Raw genomic sequence first — 13,139 nt, 5'->3', positions numbered from 1 at the left:
CAAAGATGTGAAGGCTGGTGATCGTCATGGCTTTACCCTAATATAGGGGAGAGGTTATCTGACCAAATATCTGCTTTAGCATGAGCTGAATTGTGCTTTACTGAGAGTATTCACGAGCTCCCCATTGTCTCTGAGAAGAGTGTAGATATCTAATTTGTTGGCAGACATACCTAATTTGAGAAGTTTGAATCTAGAGTATAAGCCATCCCATACCTCAGCAATTGCAAGACAGCACACCAGTTTTGAAAGCAATTGAGAATTTTAGAATACTTACAGAAAAGAACATGTACACATTTGTAAGAACTGGTCTTATGCATCATGAAATGCAGTTCATTTCCCACTTCTGTCACAGAAATCAGTTAAAAATTCACTTACAGTTTGATTCAGCTACTTGCATACTGATGTCAAGCTCCATTTAAGCTGTGCAAGGATATCTGTGTGAGTCTGGTTTGGCATAAAATAAACTTTTGGGAGGTGCGCACCCACCCGGAGTAGTAACTGGAGGCCAGGTAGCATCTCAAATGGCACTAAATAGCCAGTGACTAAATAGCAGGTGACCTGATCCTTTATCCCCATATATCAGACTCTCTGTGTGAAATGAAAGTGATAATCTATGAGTTTCTCAGTTGTTTGATGTGAGGATAAAGTAATGTTTGCCAGATGATTATCTGAATAGGTAGGTCAGTTAATGAAATGATCTAAAACGTAAGTTCTTCTTATCTTAACTCAGTTTTGTACATTTCAAAAGGGTATGAACAGTTTCTAAACAAAACTGAAACACCATCGTAACTTAAAATTTGTGTCAGAATACCAAAGTAATTTTTGTTCTTTGACAGGTTTCAGCTTTGACTACCTTTCATGGTTTTGGCTGGGATAGAGTTAATTTTCTTCACAGTAGCTAGTATGGGGCTGTGTTTTGGTTTATGCTGAAAACAGTGTTGATAATGCAGAGATGTTTTAGTGTTTGCTAAGTAGTGCTCATACTAGTCAAGGACTGTTTCAGCTCCCCGTGCTCTGCCGGGTGCACAAGAAGCTGGGAGGGGACACAGCCAGGACAGCTGACCCCAACTGACCCAAAGGGATATTCCACCCCACACGATGTCATGCTCAGCATATAAAGCTGGGGGAAGGAGGAGGAAGGGGGAGACATTCAGATTGATGGCGTTTGTCTTCCCAAGTAACAGTTACACTTGATGGAGACCTGCTTTCCTGAAGATGGCTGAACACCTGCCTGCCCATGGGAAGGAGTGAATGAATGCCTTGTTTTGCTTTGCTTGTGTGAGTGGCTTTTGCTTTACCTCTTAAACTGTCTTTATCTCAACACATGGGTTTTCTCCCTTTTACTCTTCTGATTCTCTCCCCCATCCCACCTGGGGCGAGTGAGTGAGCAGCTGTGTGGTGCTTAGCTGTTGGCTGGGGTTAAACCATGACACTACCAAAACACCCAGCAAATTACAGTGAGGTAAAAATGTGGGGAAGATGTGTCAGAGCCTACCCAGGTAGCAGGCTTCTGTGCAAGGGGAGAGCATGAGATCCCATGCCACATTAAGGTGACTTCAGTCTTCAAGATTTGGCAAACATGGGACCTGTGTGATATGCAGACCTTGTGCTTGGCTGCACAAAAAGGAGCTTTACTGTCAGCAAACACCGCCCTCTGTGGGTTTCAATTACTTGAGGGGGAGCCGGGCAACTTGGCACTTGATCATTCTCTTGAAATTCTTAGAAGCTAGATGTCAGGGAACTGTACTTGAGCTGTCCTATTATAGTTCACTTTGTATGTCAGATTCTAATTATGGGTCACATTATAGAATCTTTCAGAGCTTAATACCAATGCAGAGCATGATAAGAATATAAGTCAGTGGTTTATTAAAAGGATTAATAATATTTCATGAAAGCATTTGCATGCATGTTAGAAAAGGTGTCACCTCCAAGCCAATTTTTCTGCTGTTATATTTAAGAAATGCCACAGACCTCAGTGGAGGTATACCAAGTCCCAGTTGCTGATAAGCTGCCTTTTCATTTGTCTGTTGGTGTGCTTAGAGGTGAAGCGGCTGAGGATGACTGTAATATGCACTTTATTAACTGAGACACAAATGCAGTGATACCTAGGTGCTTTGTTTGTTTGTTAGTTTTAAATTTGTTTCCCAGAGGTAAAGCAAGGCCATGGAAGACTTTCATTTCCATGCTCTGTGGGCTAGTTTTCCTTGTTTCTGTGAATAAGGTGGCTTTCTTCATGGTAGAAGTGTCAGCACACATGTCAACCAACTTGCATTTTTTTGTTTTTGTTTTGTTTCTTACCAGTTAATGGGGAGAAAAGTGTTCTCAATAGACTCTTTTTATGCGCTTGAGACATTCTGGAAGAATGTTGAAATATTTTTGCATACGGAGGAGTTTTGTTTTCTAGAATGTTCGTGTCTTCTTTGTGATTGCTCAGTTTCTCATACCCTCTCTTTTTCAACTTAAAGCAATAATTTCTCAGAAATCATGGGTAGAAATGTTTAGTTAAATAGTCCTGTGAGTTATTCACTGCTTCTTTCTCTCTTAAAAAAAAATTAAAATCAAAATTATATTGCTTCCAGTGTTTCCAACTACAAAAGACAACACTCTTCCTTTGCAAGCAGCTCTGTGGAAAAGGGTTGTTAATTACAAAACATAAGATGGAAAACCACTTATGGATTTGTCAGGTTCTAATTATTTTGGAAAATAAATGGGTCTCATTCTTCTGAAGGTGACATTTTCTTAGAGGCTCTGTGGTGCCTGAGCACTACTACAGTACGCCGAGGATACGCACACTTAGGCATCACTTAATCTAAATTCATCTATGAAAATGTAGGTGATTAATGCAATCTAGTCATCCAGGCCTGGCTATAGACAGGGCATACAGAACTGCATTTACAGAGTATAGTACATCCCCTCTCAAGACAAGTGTCTAAAATAGTTGATATGAATCACTCTTCGGAAGTACAGATCTCCTGCTGTTGCCTAGTTGCCTTGATTCCTACTACAAAGACCTAATTTGTAAATGGCTAAAGTTAAGTGGCATGACTTTACTGACTATCTTGAGTCTGGAAACTCATCTGACTCCTTGTTATGTCTTTTGATAACTCTACCCAGTATTCCTTAGTCTCCATAGTAAAACCAAATTCATTTATGCAAAAAATTACTGCCTAAATTATACAGTTTTGTTATGATAACAGTGTTACTTCTGAGGGCAAGCTGTTGTAGCATGATGGCTAACTGCATATATTTTACATATTATCATGCACACGCTGGGGTTGAGTCTGATCTTTAATGACATCACTACAAATATATTTATCACTCTTGATTGCAGAAGTCTCAATGGCACAAAACAGAGTGACACAACTAAGAACCATCTCTTTAATGTCTGTTGTAATCCTAGATACCATGGAAAAGTAGTAATCTATTTCAAATCCTCAGCACAGTAAAACATATTTTTAAAAAATATTCACAATCCCATTTTTAGTTGCAGATTCTGATTTCAACTCTCTGTGCAAATCCAGTAATTTCACACTACACAGTATGACTGTAGATATTCCAGGCACATATGAAGGTGTGAGTACTTAGTTGCTGACTAGAAGGGACTCATGGCTCTGCACATAATATATTTCTTAATTCAGTAGCTAGACCAAAGAAATGCACCCTAAATTTAGGGTTTTGGCAAAAAAAATATCCCCTAGGACAAGCAACAGTTTTAGGTGGATGCCTATAAAGATGCAGAGGAGAATTATAGCCACCTAGGGACAGATTGGCTGAAGGCAGTTGCGGCTACCATATGAGCAGGGACAAGGAGAGAATCCCACTCCCTATTCACAAAATCAGCTTTTCCTGTTGTCCCCTGTTGCATTTACTGTGTCTTCCCTATTGTAGCCAGCAAGGTAGAGGCCTTGCTGCCAATAATTTCTTCCATTACTTCTCCAAAAGCCATATGTCCACCAGGGTTCCAGTTGGAAAAATACTGTTCACGCATGCAATTAAAGACTCAGTCATTATGCATATGCACAGAGGAGCTGAATTAAGTTGCATGGGCTACTTTCCATAGGCCCTGAGAAAACTGTGATCCTAATGATTACAGTGGTTAAAGAGCTAATTTCAGCCTGAATCATGCTCTTAGGTTAATTAGCCTTCCAACCAAGGTATTGAGAGGTTGCTTAAAAAAAAAAAAAAAAAAAAATACATCTGTCTGCAGTGGGTACATTTATTTTTCACTTTTATGCCCACCTTCACGCTTCTCTTTTTGGTCATTTTTCTATAATAATGCTGACATGCCTTTTTCAGATTTGTGTTCTTAATACTTGTTTCATTTCCAGGTGCTAGGGAGATACAAAATCCTGTCTTGTTTTGTTTGGCTGGCTTGTTTGGGTGGGTTTTGTTTGGTTTGGTTTTAGGTAGGGTTGGTACTAATTGGTTTCTAAGTTAAAGGAATAAAAGAAACTATTAGCAGATCTGGTTTTTGTTTTCTGTCTAGGTATTGTATTGAAAATAGACCATAATTATTCCACAGAGTTGAAGGTTGGTTACAGTAGGGTTTATTGAAAGTTGATTGGCATCATTACACATTATTTAAATACTGTTTTGTATTGTCTGTGTAACAGAGCTGAGGGATCACAAATGGGACTGGAGAAGAACTATAGCACCATATTTTTTGCTACTTATTGGCAGAGTAAAACTGTGCATTTATTCTCTTCTGAAAAAAAACAATAGCTTTCAAAAGAAAACATTCTCCTTTTCATCTTTTCTCCCCCTTTTTTCCTCTTCTTATAATACTTAACTGTCTTTCTTTCAAGAAGTTTTTTTTTAAATTTCACGGGCATTAAAATTTCACTAGCTAAGTTTGAATGTAAAATAGTTGTGCCTAGCAAAACTACCAAAATGTTTATAAAATAACAGGAAAGAAGATTTTCCACATCCAAAAAGTTATTGCTCTTTCTCACAAATTAATACATTCTTCTATTTTTTTGCTTTATTTGAACCCTCTTTTTTCATTCAATAAACTGGTATCTGAAAAAAAAAACAAAACCAAAACTGAAACAAAACCAAAAAACCCACCCAAAACAAACAAAAAAACCACCCCAAACCCAAAACCCTCATTAAATTCTAAAGCAGGGTCACTAAATAAAAGCCCCTGGTCTAAAACCCTCCTCTGGACTGTATATGTGTTTGGAGAGCCAGGTAAAACAGGGACCTCAAAAGTCACTGGTTTATTCCTTTCAGCCACAATCATCATATACATGCAATAAGCTTATTTGTATTTCTTATATGAGAAACCATTCCAGCTGTAAAGCTCAGTAGTAAAGCATTCTGACAACCTCCACTCAAACAACTAAAGGATTGACACAGGTAGAATTGCTAATGTTCAGTAGAACTAACACTGAAAGATAAGTAAAATTTACTAAAATTACCATCACTGGGAAATAGAATCTTTACTTTTTCCCAGAATATTTTCATGTAACATTTTCTGATATTTAATTGGCTATGTTAATGATATCTAAATCCAGGGGTATTTCTCCCTCTGCCATCTAACTATAGCGCTCTGATTTTTGCAGGAGAGTGACACGGCTCCTGCTCAGTGTGTGGGGTCTTTTTTGCCATGTTCTCGTCTCAGATTTGAAGCCTGTGAGGTTAAAGGAAGATTCTAATGTCAGCCTCCAGGGTAGCCTCCTTTGAAGGCTAGGACCAAGAGCTTTGATTTCAGGTCACCTCCTATGTGGCTGCCTTTAAAGTTCATCTGAATTAACATTCAGTGATATTTTTGGCAGCTTTGACTGCCAGGAAAAATCATTACAGTGGAATAATAATGCAAATAAACTTTGTATAGTCCCATTAAATCATCAAGTGCCACATTGTTCTGTAACGGGAGTGACATTTCATTATTTCTAAAGCAGCAAATGCACCTCTGTGTTCACTGCCAGTTTCATGGTACTAATACTGGTGACAGAATACAATAATGTTGGAACAAGAAGTGAAGGGGTCCTAAGCTTTACATGATGCCTGCAGACACCTAAAATGACTGAAAAATATGGAGATAAAAGCATCATAAAAGGACTGTGCTGGGCTTTTTAGAGTGTGTTCGAACATTTGGTCTAGACTGTCAATGACATTCAATTTTTCTTTTGTCCTCTTTCTGACAAATACAAAAGGAAAAGATTAGTCGGCTGTCATCTGGAGAATATCCTCCAGTGGTTTTTTGGTTTTTTCCTCCATATTTTTCTCCTCATAACCTTTACAAAGGTTGAAGAAATCCTTCGTAATGGTACTGCACCATGCACTTGAGTGTATAAGGTATAAAACCAAATCAAACAAAAAAACCTTCTTGCTTCTAAACAGAGCTCTCTAAAGCCCAAAGACGACTTCTGTGAAGAAGGCAAATTCTTAAGAGATATGAGACTATTACTGTATTGTTTTAATTAACTCTTAAAATGTTTATTTAAAAGAGAAAACTAATTTAAAAAATAATGATCTAAGGTATGGCAAACAATAAAAAAAAATACAGCTCAGGAAAATCAGGGAGAAGATCTCACCATATATTAAAAAATGTCATGTCCTAGGGGTGTAAGCATAGAAAGCTTCAGAAATTATACCCATTCCTTCTCTGGCTGCTATGGGAATGCTTCTTTGAAGGAACATTCCTGTGTATGACCTTCAAGAACAGCCAGAGTTTAAATAGCTTTAACATTCATTCAATGGAATGAGACAGAACAGAGGAAAAAAGGCCCTAGTTCATCAGAGTATCTACTACAGCGTAAGCACAGATCTGTGGGTCAGAACGGGCCTTTCTGCTGACAGTTCATAGGGCCACTCAGGGATTTCACCTGGTATTTCCAGCTGTAAGGAAAAATATTCTCTACAGTACCAGTGAGCTCGTCATTTCCCTAACAACAGAAGTCTAGACCCTGCCTAGGTGGGAAGGCAGTGAGCTGGACAGAGAGTTCTCGGTTGAACATCTCTTTTGAAAACTTCAGCCTGAATGTCTCTGGGTAACCATTGCCAAATCCCCTCCTTTGGCTGAGGTGCCTTGTTCCAGGCATTCAATTTCCTCACCACTAATATCTATTTTCCCCACTTTGATTTATGTTTATCTTTTCAGTGTTGGATCATGTCCCACACTATGGATTTTTCTTGGAGTATGAGAATTTTTCCTTTTTCTTTTTTTTATTGCCAAGGTACAGCTTTGTCACAGCTGCATGTCACAGCTCCCACAGAATTTTATTAGTACTCTTTAGTCCTAATGCCATACAGCCAGCTGACAGCCCTATATGCTCGGTCCATATTGTCAAAGAAGAAAAGGTGCTCTGTAAACTTATTGAGCTGGCTGCATGTTTTAAACCATTTACCTATTTTTGAATGACAGCAAATGGTAAGCATCATTTATATCTCTGGCGATTAGGGAATTAAAATCCCTTTTGGCAGAAAAGGACAAACAAAAGAAAAAAATGCTAAGTGTTTTTAAGGTAGAAATTGACCTGTCAAAGTTTGAGAACACCGGTCTTATATTAGCCTGATAATAGTAGTCTCACAGCTTACAGCAACTGATGCAAATTAAAATGAAAATAAGTGTTAGAAGCAGTTTATGGTGTCCTGCAATTCACTGACATTTCATGGACTACTTATCAGCTGTCAAAATTGCATAAGTTTTAATTTTACCATGACTTCTGAAAGCTTGAAAGAAAAAGTCAATAGCTGTCTATTTCACTTGAGTTTGTGGGATGATACTGAGTAGAATTTGGTAATAAGTCATGAGATAGAGCTTTAAGCCACAGACCTGTGTTTCTGTGGTCACTCAACCTACATTTGGACACTGAAACACAGTCACACCTTCCCAAAATCTTTGCTGGCGGGAGAGCACAGAGACTTCAGTGAACCTTAGATCATTTGACTCTGGTCCTCAGCCTGCTTGACCATTAGCTGTTCTGCAACACTGCCTACCCTGTCTGGCAAGTGAATGAGAGGTTGCAAACACAGTCAGAAGTTACACCTCTGTTCTCACAAGACACTTTTTCAAAATAAAATACGTAAGGCTGTCAATAAAGAGTAATAACCAAAGCATTTTTCCTCTTCAGATCTCACAGGGATTTTAAAGCAAGCAAGCAAGTCCAGGTCTTCTGATCCCATTGATCTCTTGTGCTTCTTAGTGAAATTCCATAGCATGTGTCAAGGTACTTTCTCCTCTTATCCCTATCATGTCAATGTACTGAGTCATAAAGTTAATATAGGAACTGAACTGTTTCTAACCAGCTATTAAGACCACTAAGAACAACATATTTTAGCCATCTGAAAAGAAGACCTTCCTGAAGAATAATTCCTACTCATTTAAAGGTAGTTTTCTGTGAGCATTAGAAGATTGATCCTGCCATGGTCCACAAAGTACCACACACTTTGGACTCAGGAGCGTACTTAGGTACTTCACCCTTGTATTTTCATGACTGCTGTGCTCCTATTACTCCTCCTCCAAACTCCCTAATGTGTGATGACTAGTACAGTAGTACAGTCACTGACCACCCCACATCCTCAGCAAGGAAACTTTCACAATCCTCCTTGCTGTAGCAGAAATTCAGCACAGAGTATAGCTTTGCTCATATGTTCCATTCAAGTGTCAGCCACAAACAGGGTCCTTAAATCCCACTGAATTTGTCTAATTCCCAAGGCTCAGTGATTTCACTACATGGACTGAGTGTGAAGTCAAATTTACAGCTTATGCCTTTAGTTACTGCTACAGTCCTAAATTAGGCAGAGGTTTTTCCTCATAAATGGAATCAGTAACAGCCTGTTCTCAGTGCCATGGAATTTCCAATGCAGAGTTGCAAAGAAACACACATGGAAAATTAGCTTATTGATTAAAACTCAGCCAGTTGGAAGCCTTCAGGTCTTCAATATCATTCAGACTGACAGAATAAAAATGTTTGACCTGATCTGTCACATTACAGCACTCAGCATCTATTTATGACAGTCTGACTTCATCCCATTGGACAGCTTCTCATGCTTGAAGAGCCGTTAGGAAATCCTGCATTGTCTCTGTAGGTATTTAGCTTGTGGTGCTGGAAGAATGGTTCTGAACCACAGCCTCAGCTCTTTATCTGAGAGAAAAATGTAAAAAGAAAAGTAATGTGAGGTTCACAGAACCAGAAACATGGAAGCACCTCAAGTGCTTACATCACTTATGAAGAAAAAGTGATTTTTAAGGGTAACAGAGGCCCAGAAGTCCAATCCCTATTGCCTCTCTTTAGAAAATGGAACTTGGGGTTTTCAAAATGCTGACTGTCATGAAATTAAGTCCCAAACCCTGCTTTGTCAGGTCACCCAAAACATCACTTGCAATAAATACCTAGATTTGAGAGGCAATATTCACTTTGATGTCGACAATGGTCTGAGGGAATCTTTTCTTTTCCATCTTCAGGTGACTACCTTGCCAAAAGTGCACATTTACAGACATGGGGCTCCAAGGACAGCAGTGTGAGTCTGGTCCAGCATGCTTTTCATGGAACAGATAATTGTGTAACTGCATTCCATCTTAGGAAATTACTGAATCAAATTCCCATTGCCCACTGCTCCCTTGTTACCTACCTGCCTCTTTTATTCAAAACAGATTTGTCAGCTCTGTTGTGCTTTAACACATGGAGAAGCTGGGCTATGGGCTTTATCAGTTTTAAAATGTGCAAGAGTGCTGTATTGTGTCCTCTCCCTAGGCTGCTGAGCCTTCTCAAAGAAGGGTAACACTGAATAAGTTGAAGGAGAAATCCTTCTGCTACTCTAGATGGGCAGGAAAAAACTGCTGCTTCCATGGCCTTTGGAAGCACAGCAAGATCTTTGGCACTTGCCACAATAAGGCAAATTGCGCCAGTGTCAAAATATGCACCTAGTAATTAGTTCAATATTTTAAAGCATTTGGTGATATGTCTTACCTATTGGGACCAGATATGTTTCTGTAAAAAAAACACAGCAAGGTGCCTCCAATGGATGAGAAGCTTGGATATGACCTCTCTGTAGGTCGTTGCTTCACTGCTAGTAGTTTGTACTAGTCATCACCAAATTGGGTACCCGGCTGTTTGGTAGCAGCTGTGGATGTGGTCACTGCAGCCTCATGCTTCCACACTCGTAGACAGAGACAAGGTCCACTCCATCTCACAGCCCCTGGCCTTCACCTACTCTGGGAGATGTCTCAGCACCCTGGTGACATATACAGCTGAGCTCAGGGGCCAGCTGTCAGTTATATCTGACTCCATTGTGTATAAAACTGAAGTATATACCTTTTATGTGACTTTCTTATATTTTTTTTTCAGATCTGACTCATGCTTGGGGAAAAAAAAAAAAGGAAAAAAGAAATACTCACTTAAAAGCACCAGCTCCTCATCTGATATGAGTTAGTATGCAGTTGACATTTTTCACTGCTGTCATGTTAGGGCCAGAAATGGGCAGAGCAGCAGAGGATGTGGCCCACAACTAAAATTGCAGTGAAAGATGTCATTTCTCTCAACTTTGAATTCTTTTAATCAACAAACCCTAAACAAGAACTACCAAAAATAGCATGTATGAGCTCATGGTGCAACTGGAAGAATATCTACACTGTAGGAAGAGAAAATGAATTATCTCTTCAAAATTCTAATTCAGACATAATCATGAAAGCTGTTAAATTATTCATGAGACAGCAAGACCAGAAATCATTTCAGTATGGTTCACAAACTGTAGTTCACACCTTTCTCAGTTTCCAAATAGTTACATGGACCATTCTTTTAGCTGGTGTACAAAGGATAAATACAGCCTCATTCTGTATCTGTGCACCAATGCTAATAAGGTGTTAGTCTTCCTAATCTACAAGTGGCCAGGTGGTGAACTGACAGCATATTTGAAACTTTCCTCAGTTGAGAACACGTGGGAATAATTGCTCAGTGTGAGCTCCAAGCAGATTAACTAATGATTGTCTGGTTTTGTTTTCCAACAAGAAAAGAAAAGAAAAAAAGAAAAAAGGAAAAAGAAAAGGGAAAAAAGAGGAAAAAGAGGAAGGAAAATGGAAAAAGGAAAAGGAAAAGGAAAAAAGTAAAAAGTAAAAAGAAAAATAGAGAAAGAAAGGAAATATGTTGCTTAAACTATGCAGCTGAAAGGAGATCGAGATAGCTAGTAGCCCAGGTTGGTTAATCTCATTGGTCCAAATCAGTCAGCAATATAATTATGTGTGAGTTTTCAAAGCTTGCTTCTCATGGAAAGGATAGTCTCTCCTCTCTACTTTTAATCTCAGAGGAAAGATCTGAATTATACCCATTCAATGAATTCAGGACATGATAAATAAGTAGTTAGAAAGCTCTAGACTTTTTATGCTGATCTTTCTAAGGACAACATAACAAGGTTTAAATGGTCTGTAGATATGAAAGAAATGACTGGGGAGGGTCACAGTGTTTATACTAAGGAGAAATGGACAGGCTAATTGACTACGGAGACTAAAACATGAAGCCTTTAACAAATGGATTGCAGAAAACATATTCCTGACAATAGCTGCTTGGGGTTTTACACCTGCCAGCCTAGCACATTTTCCCTTCTCCCTAGAGGAAATTTAAGCAGAAATTAATAAAGAATAAGTCTCTACCTAGCCATAGAGAAGTAAGCCAGCACCTGAAACAAAGGTGAAAAGTAAGCCAACATGGTTTCTGAAGTGGTATTGCTAGGATATATGTTTACCTTCTTCAGCACTTTCTACAGTCATCTCGCTCCTTCTCAAACACAAGCATCTGTAAGTCATAATATCTGGATACAAGCTCAAATATGTTTAAAAACCTGGAGGGGAGGGGGAAGACTAAGAAGGTCTGATTGTTGAGTGCCATTAACTTGTTTCAATCAGCCATACAGTCTGGATGTTAGTCTTCCAGTTCCAACACAATGTTATTTTTAAATTGTCTTACTTTATTTCTTTAGTATTAGTCATCACTTGTGGTACAACTGTATGGGCGCATTGCATTTTACAGCTTCCTAGAAGACAGATCCCTACCCAGAGGACAGTACAGTACATAGGAATTTGTATAAATTCAACTAAACACACAAGAAAAAATAGAGAGTACACATAGGCTCTGAGGAATGATTCACAAATAAGCTAAGCTAAAATGAGTGCTTGGGTAAAGAAGGGATGTGAAGAGTGAAATTTAAGAGTAAATGAAGGCAGCAAAGAAGTGGGTGTAAAATTAAACTGAAGCAGAGTGTAAGTGACACTCTGGAATTTCAGTGAGCTTGGAAAGCAAGAATGGAGAGCTTAAATCTAATGCAGTAAGTCACCAGACTCGATGAGGTACTTTAAAACAAATTTTTTTCAATGCAGAATAGAATAACGGTGTCCCTTCTGCCATGGGCTTTGAAGACTGAACTTCTGCAAAAACATTCCCATAGAAATGTTGTTCTGGTTAGTCCAACATAGAAACATGCTTGCAGTCTTATTGTCAGCTCAGATTTTTTCAGGTCCCTTGATTTTCCTTTTTTTCTTTAATTACCTTCTTGCTTTCATAATGACATCCCTAAAAAAACTGAATTTTTGGAACTCTCCACTAAAGACATGACAAAACTATGCGAGCCTGGCAAAACAGAAGTTGAGGGCCAGAGATGGAAACTCAGAGATAGAGAAGCGCATGCTTTACGACTGTATCCTTGAGGAGAGCTGAGAGACTGATCAAAGCAAACATCTCATCAAAGCATCTCAGAAGCTGCTGAGAACAGGGTGATAAAGTGTATAGTCAAGGAGAACAACTAATTGGGATGTTGATAAGAACCAAAACAAAGTGCCCATTAGGGGAACTATCCTTGTTATAATACTAAAAATCAGGCCCATAGGCCAGGAACAGCGCCCCCCCTCTAGTAAGTCCCTTGACCTATGAACATGAGTGGTAAATTAAGTGTGCTGTACTGTTACATCCAAGTGAGAAAAAAATTAACCAATTATTAGCTGAGGCATGTGGATATTAGCTGTGACTGACACATTTAACTGTGTAAATGCCTTGTAGTTTCTCAGTGTGGGGTGCTGGCTTTGCGGATTTACCACCTAGCAACAATCTTTGCACAAAAATGACTTGAATAAAATACCTCTGCTCTCTGTGTAGTTTGACATTTTGCACACTGGGCGAACAAACCTGCTTTTTGGGATAATAATA

This window comes from Phalacrocorax aristotelis, chromosome 1 (assembly GCF_949628215.1).
Source record: "Phalacrocorax aristotelis chromosome 1, bGulAri2.1, whole genome shotgun sequence".
NCBI classification, from domain to species: Eukaryota; Metazoa; Chordata; class Aves; order Suliformes; family Phalacrocoracidae; genus Phalacrocorax; species Phalacrocorax aristotelis.
Note: the sequence above shows the minus strand (reverse complement) of the source record.